The sequence below is a fragment of the Poecilia latipinna genome, unplaced genomic scaffold (genome assembly GCF_001443285.1).
Source record: "Poecilia latipinna isolate Pla-1442-1.1 unplaced genomic scaffold, P_latipinna-1.0 Scaffold703, whole genome shotgun sequence".
NCBI classification, from domain to species: Eukaryota; Metazoa; Chordata; class Actinopteri; order Cyprinodontiformes; family Poeciliidae; genus Poecilia; species Poecilia latipinna.
This window is the reverse complement of record NW_015113319.1, coordinates 232,024-259,453: the sequence shown is the minus strand read 5'-3', so window position 1 is coordinate 259,453 and position 27,430 is coordinate 232,024. Positions and strand designations below refer to the sequence as shown.

Genomic DNA, 27,430 nt, shown 5'->3' with positions numbered 1-27,430 from the left:
CTAGAAGGCGGTTAGATTTGCCCTTTTTTTTTTTGAGCACCTGCCCCTTTAGTGGTCTCTGCACGGCCCTGCACATAGGTTTAATTGTCCACCATTATTTCAATGTGCATTATAAACCAAAAGCAGTAGAACATACTCATGAAAATAGATGCAAAAATCACACAGTTTTTAAGTTTTTTATACAAACACAAATCTAAAAAGGGTGGCTTGCGTATGTATTCACCCTCTGATTTAATAGATGCCCTTGTTTCTGGGATTATAGCTGCACATGTTTTGGGTGTGTCTCTACCTGCTCTGAAGCTTCTTTGAAAATATTTCAACCACAATCAGATTGGACGGAGAGTGTGGAAAGAAAATTAACTCTTTGCAAAACTGTTTAATTAGATTTAGTTTTTTCACGATTTTAACAAATAAATCATTCTTATATAGCTTGTTCTGCTTGTAGATGAACCTCTGCTTCAGTCTTAAAGTGGACATATCCTTTTAAATCCATCCTTTTCACATGTAAATCATTCCCTTATGGTCTATGAAAAGTAGAACTGCAATGATTTGGTCTGAATTCCTCGTTATTGTGGCGCCACAAACCCCTGGGTTACCCTGTTCTGAGACGTGTGTTCGAGCCCTGCCCCCCTCCCGGTCGCAGAGCGTTCCACTCCACCACATTCTGCCATTTTTCTAGTTTCATAGCAGTGACACAATTATCTACTGGCAGAGACATTTTTCAACCCAAAGTTTCAAATGTCACCAAAAGACTTGTCTATTCAGCCTTGCATGTTTGAGCCAGAATCTGACCCAGAGCAGGAGAATGAAGACCATCAATCTGCAGAACCACGCACTCAAATGAATGCATCGCAATGGTATTATTACTGTATTTACACCCTCTCCATCCATACCAGCTACCTACATTGTGGAGCACAGTTTAATTACATCATCCATGAATGTGAGATACCTATTAAAATATTAATATTACCGCAATATGAATGAAGTAAACAAAGTCTCGACATAATTAAGGAGTTAGCTAATGGGAACGTCAAGAACATCACCAAATGCATTTGGATCAAGTGTTTGCCAAGACAAAAATGGCAACCGACAGCCAAATAATACAAACATGCAGGTCAGTTTTATCTTCACAAAGGCAGCTAAAAACTAACACACAGCACCAACAGAAACAGAAGACTCGATGGCTATCAACCAGACCAGGACGTCATTATCAGCACACAAAAACTCATGGTCTAAAATGAGCTTTGCTGTCATTTTAGCATCATTAGGAGCTTACCACTTTGCTGTGTCCCTCGTTTCCCTAGAGAGAAGGACCTGACTCCTCAATCAGAAAAAGTATTTTGGAAAATCCCTCTTGATACTAGCTGAGGTTGCTGAAGAACTCCACCTTAAGTGCTTCGCTCAAACAAGCGGGACTTTCCCCACTATCGTGGGGACATTTTCAAGAAAAATAAAATTTAACCAGACGCTTTGAAGGAGCTTTTTGATGAAGAGGGACGAAGTAAGGAATCTTGTGGACTAATGCGCGCTAGAACCGAACATTTTCACTTGTCTACTTGCAACTTTGGAGCAACTGAACTTGGACATTATAAAATTGCTGCAAGAAAAAAAAAAAAGTCAGATTCACAGAACTGATTAGTTGGAAGTCATGACCCTGCTTAGCAGTTCCGCAGCAAATGCAGTGACTTAATAAACTAGAAAACGTTATAGGTAATAGAGAAAATTGAGTAGAATGAAAAATATAACTCAAATAGAACAAAGATATCTACACAGCACTGGGAGAAAATAAATGCACTCCTAGATGCTCAAAGTACATACAAATGTATTTAAGTGCTAAAAAAGTGGATTTTCATGATATGTTCCTTTTAAATCTTTTGTAGCCTTAAACTTTTTTAGGATTGTCCTACAAATGGCACGATTCTTTTCCCAAAGGCTATTACCATCTTCTCGGTCTTCTTATAAAAAAAAACATCTCCACTCCATAATATTAGGGCTGCACCTTATTAGGAAAACATGCAATATGTGATAGTACGAGTGAATAATGTGTTAAAGATATGGCTTGCGATAAAGTAACAGTTAAAATCTTGACGTCTTTCTGCTTTGGATCATGTAGACTCTGCATGTTCAACAATAAAAAAAAAATATTAAATTAAAAACAATAAAGTTCAATGTTCCCATATTGACAAGTTTGCACTGAAAAAGTTGCTTCTTGCCAGTGTCTGCTGTTCAATAAAAAAAGCTCGTATTTTTTTCATGACTTGACCACCTTACCCTTCCTTTACTTTCTAAAGCTTTTTATACTGCATTAAACAAGTTACAGAGTATATTACAGTCATAATAGTCCATATTTTATGGTACTTGAAGTTATTTGCAAAATGTACATTGCCTAGAGTAAAGTTGCAGTAACAATTTATTATATATTGTGAAGCCCTGAATAATACTACCAACATCATCTTTTATAGTGGGAATCATGTGATCACTGTGTTTGTTTTCAGTCACATAAAGCATTTTGCAAGTATGGCAGAAAGTGTCATTTTAGTCTTCCATTTACAAATGATGGAGGCCACTGAGCTCACTGAAGTCTTCAAAGCAGCAGAATCTGATTTTGTATCCTTCCCCAGAATTGTGCCTAAAGACAATCTTGCGTTGGAGGTCTAAGGATAATGCCTTTGACTTCATGCTTGGTGCATATGCACTGTCAATTGTTGGATCTTATATAGACGGATGTGTCCCTTTCCTAATCAAGTCCAATCAGCTGAATTTACCACAGCTGATTTTTAGATCCATGGCAGTTTGTGAAAACTCATGGAAATGTGATTTCTTGGTTTTCTATTTTTAATTATCTATATAATACTGCACACTTTGATATTCGATCAACTTTATGGTTGAGAAATTCTGTCACATTTAATGGAAATCATTTAACTGAGCAAAGCTGCTTTTTATGGCTGAAGTTTTTTCAAATTTGATTGATGCCTGTAGAGATCAGAGAATTATGTTTCCATTTTTTTAAAAGGAAAGATCAAATGACATCCAGATGGTATGCGCATAATGTGCTATTACAATTTACGCCAATGCGATTCGCTATACTGTCAATAAGACGTGTTGTTAAAACCCCACCTTGCACCCTTGAGTTTCTGATTACTGAACTTAAATGACGGCTTAGCCAGAGATTTGACAGCTGTCATCTTTACACAGAATTTTATTAGCCCCACTTACATTACACACAAAAAATATGCCAGCTTCGGAGTATTCTAAATTCAATCATAAAACATTTAGTGTGTTACTTTTCAACCTTGTGGTTACACATTGGACACGTAAAACTTGCGGTTACAACAAAGCCAGGACTGATTTAATCAAAACTTAATGAAGTGTGATTACAAAACATTTGAGCTTGATGTTTTTTGAGGTGTGAAATCTGCGGCGTGTATTTCCATGACGGCGAGCATTAAAAAGCGAGGAATTTACAAACAGATCCAGCTCTGATGCCACTGGGAACAACTGACGCTTTCAAGCAGAAAATCTCAGACAAATCACAATTTAACAACTAATGAAACCACTCAAGATTATCCCCCTCTATCCGTCTGTGCCCGCTGTCCTGAAAACTGCATTACTCACACAAGCAGTGCCTGATTTGGCTTGGTTCAGAATTACTGCATGCTATATTTCCACATGCGGCAGCTGAATAAAATAATCTGGAGCTGCGTCAACTTGAAATATAACTTATTCAGAGCAAAAAAAAAAAAAAAAAAGACATGATAAGTCAGTATAATTTTAAGAAGCCAGCAAAGACAAAACTCTGATATACTTACCCTCTGTGGAGTGTACTTGGTTTAGAGTGATGAGAAACCAGCAAAAGGTGTGTAGTGTCCGCAGGCTGCATGCCATGGTGCTGAGTATTGATGATTTGTGGCAGGTTAGTGTTGTGGGTAACAGCTTCTGATCAGAAAAGCCCAAGCCAACTGGTCTCAGAGATGCTCATTATCGATCTTCTTCCCTGCAACAAAGGCCAAAAAGACATCATTTAGTTCAGTTATGAAATTTAGTCCACACGTGTGCTTTGCCCCTGAGGAATACAATCGCGTTCTGAAGCCCCTTGATGTTTCATTCACATTCCAATGAAGAGATGTGACAAACCTTAAGCTGTGAAATGCTACAAACCCACGCACACCACTAAAATAAGCCCAGAAGGTCAATAATCCTCAAGAGAGAAATCCCTTAATGGCAGCTAAACACTAAACATTTCACTAGTAGGATGGGGGAGCAGGGTGAGAGCAGGCATTGTTGTGTTGAAACAGATGTGCTCCACCCTGTCCATTCCCTCATGAGCAATAGCTAAGTCATACTAACCTCATTAAACATATGTATATGTGTATTTTTTATTTTTTTTTTTACAATTCCAGAAAATATCTATTCACCTATTGTCTAGTCCTGCTTTTGGTGTTGTGAATGGGTTGGTCTTATCTCCAGCTGTTATTGGGCAGGAGGCAGAGTACAAAGGGCAACATAGAAACACACAGGTATGAGAGGCATTCAAACCTAAGGACATTTTAGAGAGGCAAAATAGCCAGTCTTGTTTTTGGACTGTCAGAGTAAGCTGAAGTACCTGTAGAGAACCTACACATGCACAGGACAGAACATGCAAACTCCATGCAAAAAGATCCTGTCAGGATATCAGTCCAGGGCCTTCTTTCTGAAAGGCAACAGTGCTACCAACTGTGTAGCACTGTTCCTACATGATTCCTACATAAAGTTTATGTATATTACAGTCCCACAGTACAAAAAAAGAAAAAAAAAAACATGGACTGGTTCGTGGAATCATGCTAAGCAAGATTCTAACAGCTGAATATTTTCTGATGTTTGAAAATATTTTAAATGGTCACAAAAATCCCTGACAGTTACAGTTTGAAAACCAACGCAGTCTCACGGTTTTATTAAAACTAGTGCTAGAAAGCCACACGTGACACATCTGCTAAGCACTTGACTGCAAAGTACCTAAAAAGATTGCCCAAATAATTTATAAACTGAAATGAACTTCCTATTTTGATTTTTAAAAAAAGGAAAATGAAGTCAAAAATGGGAAAAAATGTATAGTATGCAAAGTGTATGATTTACTCTCCAAAGTAAACAAAGTTGAAAAAGCACTTTGGTATAAAAAAAAAAAAGCTAAAACCTAAGTTGGATTTATTCATGTGAATTCTTGATGTGGATCTAACAGGGGAATTTCACTTCCAATAGAGGTTAAAAAGTAAGAGCACTCTCATCTACCCTTAAGTTTTCTGCCCGTTTCCTCCCCCGTGCCCAAGACAAATAAACAAAACACTGCCAAACAAATGGTCACTTCTCTGTCTCGAGACTGACCACAAACCACTTTATCTCTCCAATCTATACCCTCACCACCCCCGCCCTTCTCGCTGACATTTCTCCAAACCAGAATTCCTCCCCTTCCCACCTCATCCATAGCTGTCTCGGTAGTATAAGCCTGAAAGTTTGTTTTGCTCTCATTCCGCTACAAAAGCAGATGACCTCCTCCCCACCATGGATCCAGTGGTGGAGCCATGTGTGGTGAAACCCAATGCTTACCTGCACGCCCAGGCATGTGTTTCACACTACTAACGGCTCCCTTTTGTCTGTGTGTTTACACCGCTGGGTTAAGCTCCATCCTCTTGCTCCCATGAACCATTAGCACATTCGCCATGGGATGTGGCATCACTCGGGCAACAAGGCACACAGGACCCCATTAGAAACAGTTTTCTCTTTTTATTTTTTCCACATTGAAAAACACCATTTCTGTTTTTTTTTTTGTGTTTGTTTTGTTGTATGTCTACAGCTTGCGATTGTTTAAGATTCGAGGGAGCAAATTTTATACAGCTCACACTAGCGGCAAATGTAAAAGAAAAAAGAAAAACTCAACAGAGAAGACAGGGAGGATTTGTGTTGTTATGTACAGTCAGAACCGCACAAATCAGCTTCAGCTGTCACCTCCATGCTGGAGGATAACCAGCGCCTGAAGGCTCCTTGATCTGTTTTGTCTGAGTTCTCAGGCATCGTAATAATTCATCAGCGAGAAAACATGCGGAGCGCACGCATTTGCCGCCAAAGTTATAATTAAACCTGCCATAATCAGTTCATCTGGTATGACATTGCTCCTCACCTGAGACCTCTAATTTTAGAGCCATTAAGAGAGGTTAACAGGAGCAGAACACACGCGGCCACAGCGTATTTAGTTTCAGAGGAATAATGTGCAGTTGTGAGGCTTGACAAATGAAAGCTGATCACAGAGACCAAACATATTGGATTGCCACAAAACTCTACCACTTGCTTTTTATTAGAGCATGTGGCACCAATTAAATATATCTGGGAAGTGGCTACTGCCCACACTCACGGGCCATACGTTATAATGAGACCTTAAGCTGATTGTCTCCACAGTAAGGCTTTTTACTCAGTATATAGGATTAGGAGTTCTCATCCGGGCACAAAGTCTTAGTGCCTGTTGTTTTGTTCTTAGATTAGAATATATGTACCTAATGATGATAATCCAATTTAATCCTTATGCTTCCTCGCATAAACTGATATATTTTGAAAATCCTCTCTAACTAAAATATTTACTTGGTTCATATAATATGTGCTCAGTTTTCTTATGTATTTAATAAGTACATTCTAAGAAGCTTAATTTGAAACAAGAACATTTGAAATAAGACAATTTATTGCAGAGATGATTATTTTATCAATCAAATAAAAAAATAATTATTTTTCCAAAATCACAGAAGCCAATACTTTAACTGGTGTACAATTTAAAAGTGCAGGTACTACCAGAAGTATGGCCTGCTTGCTAGAAACCTCGAAGCACCTACCACAACCTAGATATGGTGCCATTATTTCAGCAACTGCTGTATCACCTTAATCTGGTAGTTATTAATTATTTAAGCTATTTGTACACACAGTTCAAGTTAAAACTAGCACAAATGTGTATTTCAGGTGTCTCTTAAAAAAAAGTCACAAAGTATAAAGTCATTCTACCCAAATTAGCTGAAAATTTGTATAATAAAATTTGCTTAATGTAAAAATATTCCATTAAGCATGAGCTACTTAACAGCTCAGCTGTGACTAAAACATTTAAGAAAATTGATTCACTTATAATGCTTATAATATCTCAGTAAATTTATTTAAGCCCTGTCCACATAAATAGGTATATTTCGTAAAACTAAAATATTTTGCTTTGTTTCCACATGATGTCTAAATGTGAGTGGATTTACCACAGTCACTGGTTGAGTTAATTTGTGGTTCAAAACAGAGTAATTTTAATCATTATTTTGTGGAAATTTAATGCCAGTATTTAAAAAAAAAATGCTTTTGTCACACATCTTCGACAATGTGTCAAAAACTAATACAGAAACAACAAAATGTTCTTTATATCAAGCCATAATAATCAGTAAATTGCTAGAATTTTGCAGCAGTAAGCAGAATAGTTGCTTTTTGGTTTTAAATACAAGCAGTTAGATCATGTGTTTTTCATTCAAGGTTATCAGTTTGATCTCATAATGGCCAAAGCTTAGTCTGTGTCTTTGGATGATTGTTTGCGTCAGTGGCTGAAGGTGTTCATATTTATACATAAACAATCATTTTAAGGCTCAGTCTGAGATAGGAGTGCTGAAACAGTATGATTATTCTTTCTCCTGCCTTGTCATCACTGCACAGCAACAAAAGCAAGCACAACCAACAGGAGTCATGTGTCGGAATGTGAAGACAAAAGACGAGATGCCTTTGACAGTTTTGTCTTCCAAGCCTGCAGAGACCCCCTGCTACGAGAAATACGCAGAATGTAGATTCCTTGTACAGGGTGGGGGGGTTGGGGTGTTGTGTAAATTGACGATAACAGTCCTATACTTTAATATATTTTGCTTCATGCTGTGAGTGTTTAACATGCTGAGACACCAAAGGCGCAGGCTGTGGGGAGACTGCCTGACTGCCGTTCTCCTCATTAAATGAGTTGAGGTCTCCCCTCTCAGCTGGGGGCTCCTTTTTTGTCTCTCCGCCTCATAACAGAAAACTGCCGGCAATCCCACCTCAGCTTGCTTTCTGTATGCCCAGCGACTTAGGTGAAACTGCACAACAAGTTTAGTCTCTGGTAACAATGCGCCGCTGTATTTGGAGTTTCTGAACAGACGGAAGCGGACCGACGACAACAACACTGCTTGTTATTCATTGCACACATGACCAGTGGCCAATGTTCTGTGATTTTTAAGCACAGATTAGTAAGATGGCGGCAGATAACACACAGCTCGGGCTAAATATGAAGCTGGCCCAGACAGATGTTTAAGTACCCTGAGAAATTGGGAAGCCACAGGGGCGTGGGCCCACAGGCTTTAAACATATGTGCGCTCCATATACTCACAATACAACAGAATGGTTTACAGTCAACAACTGAGTGTCAAATATGCAAAAGTAGGAAGCAGTTGGTCCTTTTAAGAGAAAGAAAATAAAAGGCTTAGTAACTGGGAGGAAGGGAGCTATTAGTGGGGAGGGAAGGAAGGTTGATTCAGGACAGTTTGAAATTTAAATGCAGTGGGGGGGTCTGAAAACAAGAGGCAGATGTGAAAAGAATGTTAGGCTTCTAAGACAAAGCTCCCAGTTGTCCATCTCTAGTTGTTAGAGGGTCACACGAGAATAGAAGAAGAGTTGGACCATTCTCTAAAACAGGGTCCAAGAGAATGAAGGGGGGACCTAGAATAAAGAGCTTGAGTGGAGGAGGGGGGACTTAAGAGACAATAAAAGGCTGACAGCTTGCAAGTCTTGCTTGACCCCCGAATTAGCCCTCAACCTTTAAAAAAAAAAAAAAAACTCAGAAAAAAGTTGGGTTGTTAATTGTCACAGATCATCACGGAAATGCAAGGGGAGGAAATTGTGGGAGCAGAGATCGACTGAAATGTAAATCCTGAGGAACAGAGTAACACACCACCACAAGTTGAAATGGAAGAAGTGCACTTGGTTTCTACTTGGTTTTCCTAACAGCATTCCTCATACATGAATTCATATACCCTACGAGGCTCCTGGTATCTCAGATTCTGTTGCCCGATTTAAAGACGAAGAAAAAAAGGGGACAGAAGACTCAAAAATACACTGTCTCAGCTGTAGAGGAAATATATTCCTCCAAAAGCAATTGGGTTCCTTGCTTTGACTCTCCTGAAGATGTACAATTTGCAAGGGCAAATCAGAAAATTCACACTCAGCCATGGAGAGATCAGGCTTGGCGATCAGATGAGTCGGAGAGCCCCGCCGAGTCAGATATCGGGCAGGGAGGAATCAGAGGCCGACCCCTCCACGGAGGGAATGATTGAGAGTGGCCTAGAGTCGAAGGAGCTGAGTGACACCCAACCAAACGTTGTGTGACTACCGGTGCCCCAAACGTAGTCCCTGAACCCTGACAGGAGCAAAGCCTGTGAAAGACCAGGTCAAACATGCATGCTGCGCGACAGGACAGCTCAGCAGGGGAGCAGCGTGGGGCTGAAGTTGGGGGGCTGACAGAGGACAATGCCAAAAAGATCAGATGTGTTTGAAAACAAAAGGAACCCATATAGGTGTCTTGGAATATAGAAAAAAAATACAAAGACCTTATTATGTAAGTATGCCAGCTGAGATTTTTTTTTTATATCTCTTTCAGATCCACTGGCTCAGTCAGCCACCTATGACTTTAAGGTATTACCAAATCCATTTCATCATCTGAGAGGACATAAAAACAATTGTTTTTAGTCCTGCGGATGATAATGTGATGAATCATTGCCTACCTCAAATGCAGGGCACGCTTCCACTAAATACGCAGTGACAAACAACAGACAGAGCGTGTGACAAAAGCGTGGTGCATGTCATGCTCATTGCTCTTAGTGTTTCCTCTATTCATCATTTTTATGAGCCACTCAATTGATCGATTAGAGCTCTTCCCCCTGGTCCGGACATACTGCAACTAAACAAAGCCAAACCCGGGAAAGACATCAATATGTAGAGGTAAAAACATATATATATATATATATATATATATATATATATATATATATATATATATATATATATAATTAAATGAACTGACCATTGGAAACAAAGTTTATGGAATGAACAGCAAAAGCTACAACTGTGTTTTGAAAAACAGAGACATTTAAGTTTTTTCCCTTTTTTAACAGACCTGGAGAACTCTGTAACTAGAGATGCACTAATCAGTTTTTTTTTTTTTTTTTTAAACTGGTTAATACCAGTTTCTAGTTTTCTTAAATGTTTGACCCGATGATACAATTTTGATCTATTTCTTTTCTTTTTTTCAAAGAACAATTACATGTTAAAAAGAAAAAACAAAATGGAGAATTTTTTTAAAATCAGAGAGAGTTTTAAATCCAAGAAGAAAATGCAGAAATCACAAATGCATTCCCATTTATGCATCAAGAATAAAATATATGGAATTGATATTGTCACTACAATGGAACAATTGTCAGAAGTGATTTCTGACATTGCACACACACACATATATATATATATATATATATATATATATATATATATATATATATACATATATCCTGATAATCATTCCAGCAATGGAAGAGAAATCTTATTAGCATTTTAAGATATCCACACCTGTCTGTCCACACGGATAATGGCAAGGTGATTTTTTTCACTATAGCATAGTTTTAATACATCTTCCATCAATTTTTTGTTCTAATTTTGATGTTTTACCAGGAAGTGAAGTGGATTATCTCGAATGAAGTTTCAAAATGTCATTTCCACTCACTGATAGCACAAAACTATTCCTTTCAGGTCTGCTGAGATAAGAGTGACTCAGCCAAGACTGTTAACGGTGTCTTTGCCAAATGTTCCTCCGCTTAGGAATTAATAGGCTGACATTAATACAGCAAGATAAATGGGCAGGTCAGGAACGGAGGGCCCTGCCATTATATGGGCATCTCATGGTGATAGTGCCTGCCAATCAAGTCCAATAAGTCCTTGACACACCATGATTCACCTTGAAACACCCACAGCGAATGCAGTACAAAGTGTATACTCCTTTGTCCACAAGCCAAATCCAATTAGTTTGTGCACATAAATGCTTAGCATGGTTGGTGTCCAGGGAACACTTTAGGACACCACAAAATAAATTTTTTGCATGTATGTGATCCAGTTTGCCAAAGTAATATTAGTCAACATGGATCGAAGTGCAGTAACAATAAATCCAGAAACGTTTTCAAACTCATCTTCTATATTTCAGTTTGACTTCATCCATGCTGATTTATGCAAAAACAAGCAAAAATCGATGCCTTGCTAAGCAAAGTTAAAGAAGAAATGTACCATTTTGGGTCACAGTGTCTAAAAACTTTAGTGGCCTTTGTTAGGGTGCTGAGCATGTTGTATTTTTAATCTTGTTTAAATGAATCATAAAGAAATCCAAATACATCATGCAGTTCCTAAAATATAAAGCCATTAGAATAAGATGAAAGAGTAAACGACAGAGCAGCTGTAAATTTTGTTGGGACAGAATAATGAAGTTGTGCTCCATCACTTGTTGCTGAGCACTGAAAATAAACTAGCTGAAAGACGTGCTATTAGGCTTTCTCATGCATACGCTGAAGGCAAACATGGCTATTTGGGAATATTTACAGATGAAAAAAACAGAGATTCAAGTTGTAAAACTAATGGAGCACCACCCATTAGCCTGCTTTAAAACTACAAGTTGAAAGCTATGAGCTGATTGGTATGCGTGTTAAACAAAAGCAATGACATCATACCATTTACACATGGTATAAAACTGTTTGCCAATACAGTAATACTGTCGAACTTTTAGGGGTGTGATCTTTCATAGGTTCTGTGCAGTCACGGTTGATGGAAACAGGAATTTTATGATCTTTCAAAACAGTGTAGAATTAAATAAAGTGGGCTTTGAGACAGTTTATTGGCATTTGTCTGCCCAACAAAACACACATCTATCAAGTGAATTAAATACAGGTGTTATGAAATTGTGTGCTTATGTTGCAAAATGAAAGACGGGCAGGAGAAAATGTCATGGCTTGTCTACAAACTGGGGGTACAAATTAATTAAAATGGATCTGGATTATTCAGTTTCTGCAATCTGTGTTTTTGTAGACGTTTTGGAATCAAAAATGATCTTGGCCTCTATTCAGTCTATTGCAGTAATACTCATCATTCACCCCAAGATGTACCAGTAAGCAACGTATGTGACCTTCTTCCCTTCTCTTTAAAATGAATAGTAAAAACTGGCTCCATCTTCTCTATTAAGGATCTCTTCATCAATAATGCACTGTGATCATGAGGCGTTATTAAACAGGGTGATTAATTTTTCAGGTAGTGGGCAGCAACACAAAACATAACGAAGGTAACTGAGAAGATGACTTGTGAGAAGCAAATGTAGATTTGTAAGGAGGCAAGCGGGACAATAAGTCATTTGTCTACTGTCTTCTATGTTTTGTTCATCTTAGCATTGAGAAAGAAAAGAGAGACCGCACTATTATCTTTGGGAGAAACGGAAGCTGCGTCTCCTCTGTTGGCTCATTCAGCTACATGTCTGCTTTGTGAATAGCACGTTTACCAGTCAAATAATTTCACCTCATTTTCACCTCACACCATTGCTAAATTTCCTTGAAAAGCAAAGTCTTTACACAAGGCTCAAGATTAAGTCTTGTTAATTTCTCCAAAATCTAAGGCATCGCACACAATGTCGCCAACCTCGCCTCATTTTCTAATTGAGGCTTTTAACCTTTCTGTAGCTCAGAGCAAGGACAAACACAGGCAAAATAAGGTGGGGACGCTGCATAATCTCAGTTGTCACTAAAATAGAAAGAGGGCCTCACCCTTGCAGCAGAAGCAACACGACATAAAAACAATTACAGTGGTGGAGTGGATGCAATGCAGCCTACTTGCATATTTCTATCCCTGTGCTGCCATATCTACTTTCAATCTAGAAAGATGGAACGAATGCCTTTGTCAAAAAAGAGAGAGAAAGCAGCGCATGTCATGCTAAAACAAGGTATAGCACTGTGTCTTGTCAGGAAGCTCAGACAAAAGAAGGTGGGTGTAGTCTTTCCTGAATGCAATCACTTGTCAGCCCTAAATCTTCACTCAGTACTGCCCTGACAGGTATAATGGTGATTGTTAAATCCGATGAAGGGATATTCACCCGCTCTTCCCAAATGCATAGAAAAACTCTAAGATGCATTTTCCCCCTCTTGAAACAAAATCCTTTTCCTTGAAGTATATCTTTTTTTTTTTTTTAACAAGAATAAAAACAGGATGAAACACGGCGCACAAAAAGAAAACGCAGCTGATGTAGCATGCACAAACAGCGCCAGGACAGGAGCGGGTACAATTTAAGTTGCTTTGAATTTTCCGGCTGCTTTATTAGATTTCCTTCATGCGGTCCCGGTGTCACTACTCCTTTGCCCTCTCCCACCTTCAGCCGTGAAAGAGAGAGGACAGTTTTGGAGCTGAGCCTTCTCCAATTTGCTCATTTGCATAACATCAGCATCCCGAGTGGGATTGTGATGCAAACAAGCACAGATTGGTTTGTTCCATCTCCCAGTTTCAATGGGTGTAGTCGGTTGTCAGTCCTGTATGTTCAAAGGATCCATCCTATTTGAGGACTAAGGAAGGTTTTTTTTTTTTTTTTACATGTGGCAAAATAAAGTTTTATTAAAAATGTCAATTATAGATGCTAAGAGGGAAACTTGTATCTTTAGCCATACTGAATGTGTGAGACTTGTATTTGGCAAAAATCACCCCGCACCCCACACTCCAAAAATATGTTAAAGCCATAAAAAAAATTCCTTAAAGGCAAGAAAAGGAAATTTTAAAAATTTCCAGAAAACACCCAACTCACCTTGATTTAGACTTGACATGATTTGGGGGGGGGGAATGTAAATTGGTCTGTGGCTTATGTTATCATCCTCTGCCACTCACAGCAGGACACTTGATACAGCAATCACTGCTTCTGCACCTTGTGTACGTTGAAAATGTGTTTGCTCTTTTGTGATAACAAAAAAAAAAGGGGAGGGAAGGGGAAACAAACAGGGGCCTTTCTTCGTGTGTACTTTCTTATGAAAATCTGGACCAAAGTCAGGAAATCTGGAAATACAAGGGGAGTGAGCGAGCAGATACAAGAGACTGTTGAGCGGCCCCAGTGATAAAACATTCACAGGGGAATTATCTCCCTGTCATAAGACCCACCCTGTTTTGAATACCAAAGGGATTCATACTCCCAAACAAATTCTAAGAGGCTGACCAATTTTGTGCCCTGGCAAACGATAGCGGGCTGCCACTCAGGTCGCACCTTTGAACTGCCACGATGGGAGCTAGCAGGAAGCAGATTCTAATCTGTGTGTCTCTGAGCAGGTAATCCACTGAAGTATAATTGGCACAATTTAAGTTGCACACAATAATAACAGGGGGGTAAGACTCGCTATGAATATGGAGTGAGTGTAATAAAAGAAAAGTCCGAGTGAAAGAGTGTAGTGCTTGCACAAGAGCCCGTGCTGGGGAGGTTTCCTAATAAGACTGACCATTCAGAGCAGAGCTGCAAACCAGAATTTCATTAAACTTAATAGTAGATTACGGGCATTACATTCCTTGTAACGCAGTATATCAAGGTTCTAAAAAGTTACGGTTTCAAAGACATTTTAATGAGAAGCCAGAGAAAGTGTCGGGAGTGATCAGAGCACAGCGTAATGCAGTGCTGCTCCTCCCCCACCTGTTACTCGCCCTGCTTGTCAACTATCTGAAAGACAGCTACTGTACCTTTCCTTCATTTGCAACAAAAATACGGATTCCTGTTTGGAGATATTTTCAGAATTGGATTATTCTCATCAAAGTATCGCTGTTTTGAAACTACAGTTCACATGCTGGGATCGGCTGAGTGTATAGCCCAACTGGCTAATGTATCAACTTTTTCTCAAGTCTATATGTAAATTTAACATCATTACTAATGTCACAAACCACAAACAATGAGCAGTGGTAATTTGGGAGAAGTAGGAATAGTTGTATGTGTTTTAATTTGATGCATTCTTTTTCTTTTTAACAAAAGGGAAACGCATTGTATCTACAGTTATTATGTCGTAAGAGTCTCACACTGACTCATGTCTAGTTTAAAAAAGTAAAACTGGTTCTTCGTGGCGTTTCTATTATTTACAATACTTTCTATGAGGCTCCAGAAAAAGTGTTAGAATGATGAGTGTTTTCTGGCTGAAAGGAGCATAGAATAATGATGTGATGCCCCTCCCCCATCAGATGTTGCCCTCTACCAGTCAGGTGGCTTAAAGAAGGCTATTATGCCATTTCCTTACTTGTAAGAAAGACAGCTTTAAAATATATGTCAGGTCATAAAAAACAGAGTTGAGCCATAGAAGCTAGACTGTTAAAGCTACAGCTACCATGCTAACATTTTATTTTTGTTGTTTCAGAACCGCAACATATATATATATATATATATATATGATTGTACTTATTATCCACTTGATTAATAATCTTAATTTCAGAAACTTCAAAGAAAAATCGAAATGTGAGTGAAAAATGACAGGCTACATTTTTAAAAATGTAATAATTGATCTGTTAAATTGCTCTTGGTGCAGTAATTGTTTTTTTTTTTTTTTTTTATAAAAGCAGGTACATTATGTTACATGTCCATATTTTTCTAGTGGTACGATAGTAAAGTGAAACTGTTACCTTTTTACTAAAAATTATTATAAAAATTGAAAATGTCAGTTCTATGCCTATAGACTACATTAGAAATTACGCTTAGTTGTTTTGCTAACGTGATAAACAAAATCTATCTCTGTATTAAAATATATATCTACGCAGCAAGAGGGTACTTAAGCCACAACATTTAAGAGCAAGACTTTATTTTCCTTCACCTCAAGTGAGGAATTATATTTTTCAAAGCCATGTACTTCAAACAAGGAAATCATTTTTTAAATTGTCCCTGAAAAACAAGTAAAAACAGCAGCTGGTTAAAGTTGACATGAGTGAGCAGGTGCAACCTAACATTTCTTTCCACTGTCAATCTGAATGTGTTTTTCAGCCCAGCACAAGCAAAAAAAAAAAAATAATAATAATAATAATAATTTAAGGAGTGAAGGATTTAAACAGTAAAAGATGAAAAATAAATATGTTTAAACAGCATGCATCTTAGATTGTTGCTCCTTGCAGAGCCAAAAAAAGAAAAAAATTGAAATAAATGTGACTACGAATCACCAGTTAAAAACAGCAACATGACTTCAAAGGAACATTTTCATCTCTAGTTTATAAATATTCATTTGCAGCCTTTTGAATATTCTGCCTGTAAATCTTGTAAGGCTTACAGATCAAAATATCTACAGTAACAATTAGTACTCCGGTTAAGAGCCATTACATACACGCACAACTGTAGCCATGTAGAAAAAAAAAAATATTTTTTCATTTATATATATGAACATTCAACGCAACAAGAAAATGTCCCCACTGTAGTTGAATCATGCCGTGAAGCCCTCCCCCCTCTTCCTATACTGGTTTCATTATGCAGAGAACCTCAAACGCCCTTTCAGGTGACAAAATAAAAGATCCCTTCTTCAGCTCTTGCTGTAAAGAGTAAACCAGCACAAGCAGTGAGGGAAACCACTGCCAGGTTTCCCTCACTGGTAGTTTGTGCTGCCATGTCTGGTAGCTACATTTCAGCACCGCTGCTTTCAAAGCAAGTGCTAATCTTGGCCAGATCTTTTAACAGTGTGCTAGATAACTGGACAAAACGAACGCATTCAGAGATATGCGCCGAGTTAAAACAAGGGAAACCTTTCCATCCCTCGGTTCTTGGCCTCTCCGAGCCTGCCCACACCTCCCCGCCTACCCCGGGGCCCGCCTGATGGTAATGGCTGCGAGAGCCGCATCCTGTCAGCTCACTCCAGACTCACTGGTAATCAGCTCAGACTGATGAATGACAGAAACTCCACCGGCTCTACTTTTTGCAATGACGAAATGAAAAAGAAAAAAAAAAAAAGAAAAAAAAAATGCACACGTTTCTGCACCACCACCCCTCTCCTCAAAAACTGTTCTCCGTTTGACTGTCCGCTTTACACAGCTTTTCTTTTTTCCACATTTCCATCAACTACTACAGAACAGCACTCATCACATTGGTTCAGTTGCTGAAACTAAAAATGAATTGCGGGTTGCTGGGCTTTCATGCAGTAGTGTACTGCATGTTTGACATAGATTTACATCTGTCATCATTAAACCTGCTTTGATAAAATAACACTGTAGTTCACACATACACATCACTGCCCTTTTGCACTAACAGATGTTTAATTTACAAGCAAAACATGTTTAAAGAAAATCCTAGTATACTCATGTTTATTTATTTATTTTTTATTTGTATTTATTTATTTATTTATTGCAGCATACATTTAACGGTCTAAAAAAGCATTACCCTAACCTATTTTTGCATCTAATAAAAAAGAAAGAAAAAAAAATAGTGGAATAAATGTAAGATTTTTGAAGGCAACTTTAATGTGTAAAAATACATAGAAATGTACGTCTTTGCTGTTAAGATTAAATCATTTAATTTAAAGGACTGTAAATGCAGTTCCCACTCAGGCAGCAGAAAAAAATAATTGACAATTGACAAAAAAGTAAAATAGGCATTTGACATGAGCCCGACTTGAAATGTTAGCAACCTTTTCACTATTTTGCTCGTCCACATTTCGCTCACAGAAAACAACATGTCAGTGCGAAGCAAAAGCTGCAGTTCCCACACTCATCTCAATTACTAACATCAGTCTGCTCAAGACTCACAAGCCGAATTAGACAAACAGGTCGGTCTAATGGATAAAGCAGCGAGAGCATGTGTGATTTATAGCAGAATTCACACCAGCAGAGCTGCCTCACACCTCATTTAGAAAAAGGCATGACGAATTATTAGAGCAGTCTGTGGATGTATTTTTCTTGTACTGTTGTCAAAGAGATCAGATCAGGAGGGAGACGCGATGAGGTGTCGATATTAAGCATTCTGAATTTCAAAATGCCCGAATAATTTCACATCTCCATTCAAACACACACACACACACACACACACACACACATATCGGTGGAGCAACTTGACTACTGTATTTAAGACACTCATTACCTCTCCCTTACAACAGTGGAGGAGGAGTTGGAACCAAAAGGCAGCTGTGAACGCCCGGCCTGGCACAGCTGTACAAGCAAAGCTGTAAAAAGAAGTCACCGGCCACTGTCGCTCAATCTGTGTTAATCCCACACTATCTGCATGCACGTCAGCCCCAGTCCTCATGTCCCTGCATTTCTTTTCACACTCCTAAGTTCAATTTGGCAGGAAAGTGGACATGTTGCATCACTTCTCCTGGCTGAAAATCCTTTCGGCATATTTCTCTTCCAATAATCTTTTTATTTATTTTTTTTTCCTGAGACAGCATGATGGCTGTGTTATCACGCACAATCAGCTCAACAGTCGTTTTCCACAGCATATTTTGTCCTTCTTATTCTAAATTTTCGAGTGTTTAGAGTTTTTGCAAAAACAATATTGGGCTTATGTGTTTTTATACCGCATATCTACTTTAAGCATCACATGAAACCACATTGGTTAGCAAAAATAATAATAGCTTTATTATTCACAATCAGGAGTGTGTGAAAAAACTGTGGTCTGAATAGGTGGACAAATATGTTGCTAGATTTCACCAAGCCAGCACTCCTAAACTCTGCTATGCTTTACAGACAGAATCTTACATCCAAGCTCCAACAGAACCAAATCTGGGCCCTCAGGGCAGAATTTTTATCCTAACATCTCCTCTCAGGTCTGACACTTTGTCCTCTGTCTTCAAAACACTCTCCCCAGAAGTTTCTCTCCAGCTGACCCAAGCACAGACCATCGCCTCTGGCTTGTCACGGCAGGCCGAGTGATGCGGCACTGTGGGCAGCAGAGAGGGAGGCTCTGTACTGAGACAGCAGCAGGTGCAGCTGTGACAGTTGCCGTGTTGTTGCTAGCCCCACACTGTAGTCAAGATGAGGTTCACAGATGTAGCCACTCAGTGCCGTGGTTTATTGGCTGGCTGAGACAATGCATCTCTGTCAGGAACAACTCCTCCTAAGGCCATTTCGCTCTAAGAGTGCTCCGCGCGAAACAGGGTGCAGAAAAAGCCCATTCTGACACACAAGGTCAATTCTGCTTCACGGCGGCGCAATCAAAGCTCCACACGTCTTGCCAGAAAACACAGCTTCCTACCTTAAGAAATCACACTGCAATATGGAGTCCAGGACATATTCATATTTTCATGTATATTATTATTTTTTTTCCTATCCTTAAATTTTTATAAGAAGAATAAGCATGCAAATATGTAAAACAATATCCTACATGTAATTATTTATAATTACATAATTAGTGGAAATTTTGTGCTAATTATCGAAATAAGTATTGTCACTGCGTAAAGGCATGTTTTAGATTAATCATTAGCATATTCTCTGCAAGCCTAGTTTAAAAGTCAACAAAGCACCACCCAGGGCTCCACTTTACCTCATGCGATTCCTGCAAGACATGAATTTAAATCTGAGGCTGGAAAAGTTACGGCAGTAGTTTTCCATTTGCTTTTCCATTTTTTCTCTTCAACTTTTTTTTTTTTTTTTCCCCCCCACGTAAGAAAGCATACCAGATCCCCTATCTTTGATTCAGGCTTTCAAGATAGCCCAAAAATTCCAGTACAACTCCATGTTTTGTTGACTCTCTGCGTACAGTGGAGATCTGAGATAATAATGACAATTGTATTCCAGTAAAGCACCCAGTCTCTGCTTGTTCAATTACTGGAAGGAGCCTCAATGAGGGCGGTAAAATCATCTGCAGAGACATTATCTACACAGAGAGAGGCTGAGACAGAGAGCGAGTATGGCGAAGAGGGGCGGGGGTGGGGGCCAGAGCAGACGCAGGGGCCAAACTTTAGTTTGGAAAGGAAATAGAAACAATTTTTTGCGGACCACACATGGAGGGTGCTGCAGAAGATGAAAGCAGCAGGACTCATAATTCACTGCAGGAAATTAATAGACTAATGCAGCTCTGTGTGTTTCACCACCAAAACCCACATAATAGGATAAATTTGTTTTCATTACAGGTGAAAGGCTGATATCTCTGCGAATTATTAAAACATACACAGAATTTATGAGCGCCACAAAGTCGTGCCTCCTCACATACGGCCGGTCGCCCCATGAGCGGAACCGAGTCATGAGCCCTCATCTATCAGCGTGTGGAATCATTAAAGATAATTTGATTGTTTTTTCAACCCTGGCTGTGTTTGATGTCTCTGGCATGGTGGCAATTGAGAAGACAATTATTTTGTTGATTAGCTTGGTTTTTTTAGCAACTTACCATCCCTGTGATATTCCTCTGAAACTCCCAGACCAGACGCGCAACTCCATCTGACTTGGCAGCCATTCCACAAGAACAAAGCCACCACACTCCCATACTAAATACTGTACAATAAAATATCATTTATCAAAGTCTCAGACCTCGAAAGCCACCAAACACAGAAAGTCTTGACAGAGAGGAGAAGGAGCCATGTTTATGCATAGAGAAACATCAAGCAGTACACTTAAATCTGGGAGGATTTCAACTAGCCAGTGCACTGTGTTTGGGAGTGTTTGCTTACACTTTTCTACAGCTTAGCTGTATTGTTTTCTGTATTTGATAACCCAAATAAATTTTGCTTTTCCAATCTTAAACCCAAGACGTCATCTTAGACGGACCTTTTTTTTTTTTTAAGTTTTTTTGAATTGACTATCTCTTGACTTTTATCCTCTGCAAAAACACACTTTTTGTCGTTTCTGCTAAAAGGTAAGTGTCGTCTAACGGATTTCGACTACAGCCAAGAATAACCACATTAAAAATGAATCACTGCCAATTAAACAGAGGTACGATGATAATCAAATGTTTAGCACAGCTTACCAGGTACTTTGGAGCGCTCAAACTGAATATGCTAATATCCACGTCAGAACATGAAATCCTTACCAAAAAAATGACAAAGAGATCCAAACTTTTCCTAATTCCAATCGGTCACAATTGTCAAGGACAAGAGTAGGGTGGAATGGGAGAAATATATTGCTCTGGCATGTTTACCCGCGCCATCCCAAAATAACAGATCTGTCGTGTCGGGAAAAGGGGGGCTTTTAAGTGTGGATGCGCCTCGCTCTCCTATAATCCAGCCGAGACATTACTCCTTCCCCTGGCAGCCGTCCGCAGATCCCCCCCTGTCTCCCAGCCAGGCCTCGCTCTCTGCTGCTATGGCAGAGCTGCAATAACTGCTGTTTGCTCAGAGCCTTGCCTCCCAGGTTCTCCTCTGTCACACAGAAATTGAATATTTTCCCAAATAGTCTTGCAGCTGTGCACAGATAAGGACAAGTCCTGTTCACATGGCACAAAGAATGAGACGAGGATGCCGTGTGTGTGTGTGTGTGTGTGTGTGTGTGTGTGTGTGTGTGTGTGTGTGTGTGTGTGTGGGTGGGTGTGGGTGGGTGTGTGTGTGCGTTTTAGGAAAGAGCAATCGTATCAGTTATCGTTATCAGAAAGGAAAAAAAAGAATATTGTGATTAAAATTGGAATTTATCGTACCATTATTAACCTCTTATCTGCAAACCCCCAAAACTATTTGGAGTACAGTTGTTACCTTTACATTTTAAACTACATTTTCCACTGTTGAATATATTAAGGGATCAATATCTATCCATATACTTGAAAACCTGATCAAAGGCAATTACTTGGTCATATTTAGCTGCACAAATTGCACTTCTTAAAGAGGCTTGTACACAATATGTGTATTGCTGCATCTGTTATGGGTAAGTGGGTAAACTTCATATTTGAAGCAGCATTTGTGGGGATCAACATATATGCAGTAGCAAATGTATAGTTAAAAAAAGGCAGTGATAATAAAAAAATATATATATCCTATTTCTTTAAACAATTACTAAAATAAAAAGAAGATGATATTGTAAAAAAACACCATTTCAGGTCAGTATTGCCTGCATTTAATGTGTGTTTATTATTTTAATTTTGTCTATGAATTATGTGGAAAAAAAGTGATTTTGAAAATTATAATTTTTTGTCAAAAACATGCAATTCCATATTTATTTCACTTTTTTCCAATATTTGAAACATTTCAAAACTACATTTTGAAGCAACGTTATAAATTAAAAGAAATATTAGAAATAAAAATAATTCAACTAAACATAAAATACACAGTGATAATACCTCTCTCCACAACCGCTGCACATATAAAACCAGGCCAAAACGTTATGAGAATTTAAGAGTTTTAACAGTCAATTTCCTTTATTCCATGTGCTTTTGAGAGAGGCAAAAAAATGAGTGAAGCATTGCGAAAGGCATGCCAGATAAACTCAGGGAGGCTGCCACTTAACCAGCGTTCAGGAACTCGACATGCGAGCCATCCACTAAGAGCCGTGTTGTTTCTTGTCACCAGAGTTTGAATTGAGCCTCACTTTCAGCCCCTGTGTCCTAGCAGAATAATGTTCTGCTGGGAAATTATTTAGGCAAGCAGAAAGTTTCACCTGCCATTTCAGAGGGCACTGAGCCACCCCCCTCCTCCCCGGCCCTCCTTTGCTGCACCAGAGGCCTTTAGCAAGTGGAAACAAATGTTTCACAAAATGGTAGGGAGGGGAGCACGGTGGCGCACGGCATTTTTACTGATTGCCAATCGTAAAATAAAAGCAGTCATGAAAAGGGGCGAAGTTCTGGCCCACCAAAGGCCTGCACGTTACGTCAAATTTGCTATAGCTTTCCTTTTACAGCCTTGTTTATTCCCTTTAATAGTGAGCAGTTATCCGCACAGTATGGCTCCACGTAGGTGGTTTAGCAACAGAAAAGATTGCATCTGAAAACACAAACCCACAATTTACACGCCAAATAAGCAATGGGATGTAAATCTAAACACTCTTAACTCCCTGCAATCGTCTCTCCTTTTTTCTTTGTTTTTTTGTTTTGGTTTTTTTCTGCTGACGCTTTCGCAGCATCCATCATTTCCTTGATACTCCACGGAGCGACTAACACATCATTTGGGCAGATTGCAACTCCAAACTGGTTTCTTTCACACTGTCTGCTAACAAAGGCTTGTGATGCTCGTGAAGGACAAAAAGGATGAGCTAGAATTTAGTCTTATTCGACGTGGATGAAAGCAAGGCAGCACTACACTGTGAATTTGCAAGGATAAAAAAAAAAAAAAGAATCTATTCAATCACATCTCAACCTTTAAAATCGGTCATACTGGTTCATCAATTGCTGCTCGGAGTAGACAGCAAGCTCCAATGAACGCTTCTGAGAGGCTCATGAAAAGAAATAAGGCATATCTTGTTTGTTTTTGCTAATGTTATATTTGACCAGTAACAAATTGGTCCGAAAAGATAAGATTGGACTTGAATGGCTTAGAGAAGATAGGACTGCAGCATTCCGATCAGTTTCAAGCAAGTCAGCTATCGACGGATAGTGACCCAGCTGCTGATCCGAAGGTAGAAATATCCAAGCAGAGACTAAGAGCGAACATCTCTGCAAGTCACAAAATCTTGAAGCATTCACCCGTTCACTCTCGCATTCAGTGTCGCATTCGGTGACAACGCGGGCTTTAAAGTTGGGAACGGAGCAGTATACATCACTGTCGTTCTCCGACCTATATAGACATGTTCCTGTGCCGTATCGATTCACTAGCAGAAGTGAACGCAGCAGCTCGCCGAGGCTATCTGGTGCTCTGGCAGATCGAGAGCTGCTGCAGTTCCATGAAACCGGACTCACTCTCACTGCTGAGACGAGCCTGCTGTGGACTGAAGAAAAAAAAAAAAAAGGTACTCTCATGTGGTAAAGCATTCATAATGGCATGCCCGAATTGAAGATATCAAGCAACAAGACACAAGAGAAGACAGTCGCCCCCCCCTATCCCCCACCCCCTTTCTCAAACACAACTAGATTACATTATTTCCATTGGGTGAAAGAGCGGTTGGTAAGATGCTGATATATGAATATGAAGTTTAATGCGTCTTCATTATTTTTTTTTTCCAAATGCATGATTCAGAAGGGCTTTTTTTTTTTCTGTCGGCAAAACATACTATTTATGAGAGTGCAACATCTTATGATTAGACTTGCAAGCTACATATCACATTGATCTGCTTGAAATGTGGGGGGAGGAAGCAAGTTTTCCACTTTCTCTCGCTCACACACTCTCTTGCTGAAGCCTCTTAGGGTCAACCAAAACCAGTGGCAGAAAATAAGACTCCTTTCATTCTGAAAAGGCTCTTACTACTTTGATATGGAAATACGCTCCTGCCTTACTGCTGGAATTTGCGTTTTTGCCTTCATTTAGATTTTTCTTTTTTTTTTTTTTTTTCAAAGTAAAAACACATAAAAACTAAGTCCACCTATTAAAAGCTTGAATGAGCAGTGAAGCTTCTGTACCTCGATTAAAAAAAGAATATATATCTTCCAAACCAAGACAAACAAACATCCCTTTTGTGTGTCACTGAACAATCACATTGTTATGTATTATGTGTGTGGGGGGGAAGATAAAGCCACTTCATCCTCAAAACACCTGCTTTATTCTTCTTTTTTTTTTTTTTGCCTTCTGAGGACTTAGAAATTGTTAAGCAGCAAAGCCTATTTAGTTAGTCGTGTTTAAATGGGGGGCGGGGGGAACAGAGGAAAGTTCCACTTTACTTTACGGTAGCATCATATTCCACTAATGAGCACTTAATAAAATGCTGCTTATTTCAGACAGACATTCAAGGAACTTACAACCAGGCAGAATTTCTCTTTTCAGATCAGTTCTTCAGGGAGAGAAGGGGGAGGGTGCTATATGAAGACCGGAGCTAAATTTACCCCCAATTCACAGATCGATCACTACAGATTGCTGCTCTGCTCCAGGCTACCATGCATCACCACCACCGGCTGGCCGCTGTGTGCTCCTGTCCTCAGCCGAAGGAGAAGGCGCTCAGTGCGCCGCATGTGTGCTCCCGGCTCCCTGCTCTTAACACATGGTTGACAAGACACGTTCGGAATCGGTAGGCCTAAATAATACATGTGCAGTAAATGGATCTAATTTTACTGCCACTCTGGGTACGAAACTGCCTAAAACTTCCCCCATTCTCTCTCTCATTTACGTTTTCACTTCTATTCGTCCGCCTTTTCAGTTTTCCCCAATTCACAATTTACACGTCACTTTGCACGTTTTTTTTTTTTTTTTTTTTTTTTTTTTGCCCCCAGACGAATCCCAGACTATAGCAATCGTTGTCCAAAACTAATTACTACACAAGTTACGGGGGCTCGCATAATTCTTTTCTTTGATATCCTTTTCGAACAAACAGCCTAACCCCAATTATAATGGATTAGCCCTTGAACGCTCTCAAGACTCAAGCCAACATCGTGTCACAGCTCACACAGTTTCCCAGCACTCATTCAAAACAACAAGACCACCAGTGGATTTTAAAAGGAATATTTACACCAAAGTCCACTGAAACTTTGGCGGCAACAAATGCCAGTTAAATCGCGCTTTTCGCGATCTGGTTCACCTAAAATGCGCCCCAACCCACTTTCCATTCAGCCAAACAAATCAATCCACATCTGGTTACGTTTTGATTAACTTTGTTTCAATTATCCACGGCACCCGTCGAACGATTTAAATCACAACTAGTGATTTTTCCTCCCTTTCTGAGGCCCACTAATTTATAAAACTTTATCTCTGGATGTGTGCTAGTTATTTTTATACCCATTACATAAAAATATTAATGTTATCAATGTCCAAACAGCATAACGATAATAAAAGTAGAAGCGAAATACAAAACAATAAAGTTACATTTTACAAGATTTAAAAACAAAGTAATACTAGTGGATTTCTTACCTTTTTTTTTTTTTTTTTTTTTTGGAAAAGCAGTGGAGCCGCCAAAAATGGCAAAGCAAAAAGTCAGTTCGGGAAGAAACGAAATGTGATTTGTGGATAAAAACGTCAGATTGTGAAAAGACAGTCTGGTGGGGACTCCTCTGCATCGAAGAGAGTTGGTCTGCAGGTCTGAGGCATGCTTCCCCCTCTTAATCTGGGACAGAGCGGCTGGTTATCAGGCGAAGAGTCCCCCTCTCAGCCCGCACACATCCCCCTGCGCCGGACACGCACTTCCATGGCATGCAAGGTGTTGCTCTGCGCTCAGTCCTAACTCATCAACACCTCACACCACCTTTTTAAGCGGCTCATCAAGTCACGGCGCTCCGCTGCGCACTCACTCCCGATGCAGCAGAAACAAACGAGAAGAGTAGAGAAGCGAGGGTGGGGGGAAAAAAATTAAAAAGCAAAAGGAGAAAAGAAAAAAAAAAAAAAAAACACTGGGTGACAAGAGTGACAACACGGAGTGAGGGCTTTTTCAGTGTCTGATGACGGGGAGAGGTAAAGCAAAGCGTACTTATAGCCACCGATGCTGTTCTCTTGGCTCCCCTGAATCAGACTGTGGAGACTGGGCAAGTTTCAGCGGCTCGCCTCTGGAAGAGATCCCGCTCACAGTGTTGAGACACTTGGAGGAAGCAGCGCGGAGCGGGCTTCCAGCACACAGCGCCAGTGCAGTGGAAAGCAGTCGTCTGCGGGAGCCGTCTGAGCCGGAGGGATTCCTGAAAACCTGACATGGATTCTTAATCCACAATGACTCGGAGTCCAGTGCTTTTCCTATCAACTGATACTGCCTGTATGCGTGCGTGCGTGCGATGTATGATTATACGAACAAATATAAATGTATCTATATTTATATACATAGAAAATATATAAATGTATCTATATTTATATGCATAGAAAATATATAAATGTATATATATTTAGATATGTAGTGAAGGTTCATTTTTAAATAAAAACAATTTTTTCATTTGCAAGAAACAGAAGACAACTATGCATATCTCTTTAGTGTTTGCTTTATGTTTCATAACTGGGAATTTCACTTGTGCACAGAACCTATACAAATAAAAAGATTCTGCCAATACACAAGGTTCCAGTTGTAGTAAGACTCAAATCTGGAAATGACCTCACTTCCAAGCAAACCGTGTTCCAGCTGCAAGTTCGGAAACCTGTAGAATTTACTGACAGTTGTAATGCTAACTATTATTATCAATAGGAGACAATAAAATTAGACTTCTCTCTATTGTACACAAGAGGGGATTTGTTCACAACTGGGTATTTTACAGTAGGATGTGTGCTACAAGTTTAATGATGCAAACCATTAGAAATTCATAGTTTAAAACTGAAATACATCTGCAGCCTCAGCAGGCTCAACTTCCCGCATCTGATTTGAATTTCAAACACAGAAAATACAACATTATGTAAAATGTCAACTAGTTCATCTATCCATCCATTCTAGTTAAATTAAATATTATATTTAATTGCATATATATATA

At 39.3% G+C, this 27,430-nt stretch overlaps 1 long non-coding RNA gene across 1 annotated transcript in view; it reads right to left on the bottom strand.

Moving 5' to 3' along the window:
* LOC106955080 (uncharacterized) overlaps positions 1–26,693 on the bottom strand; it is a 39,189-nt gene extending 12,496 nt beyond the window's left edge. Inside the window, exons 1-2 of the long non-coding RNA XR_001426502.1 lie at positions 25,902–26,693; positions 3,810–3,994 (exon numbers count right to left, since the gene is read on the bottom strand). This is a non-coding gene — a long non-coding RNA (uncharacterized LOC106955080). The remainder of the gene's footprint in view (positions 1–3,809; positions 3,995–25,901) is intronic.
* Between the last annotated feature and the right edge of the window lie 737 nt (positions 26,694–27,430).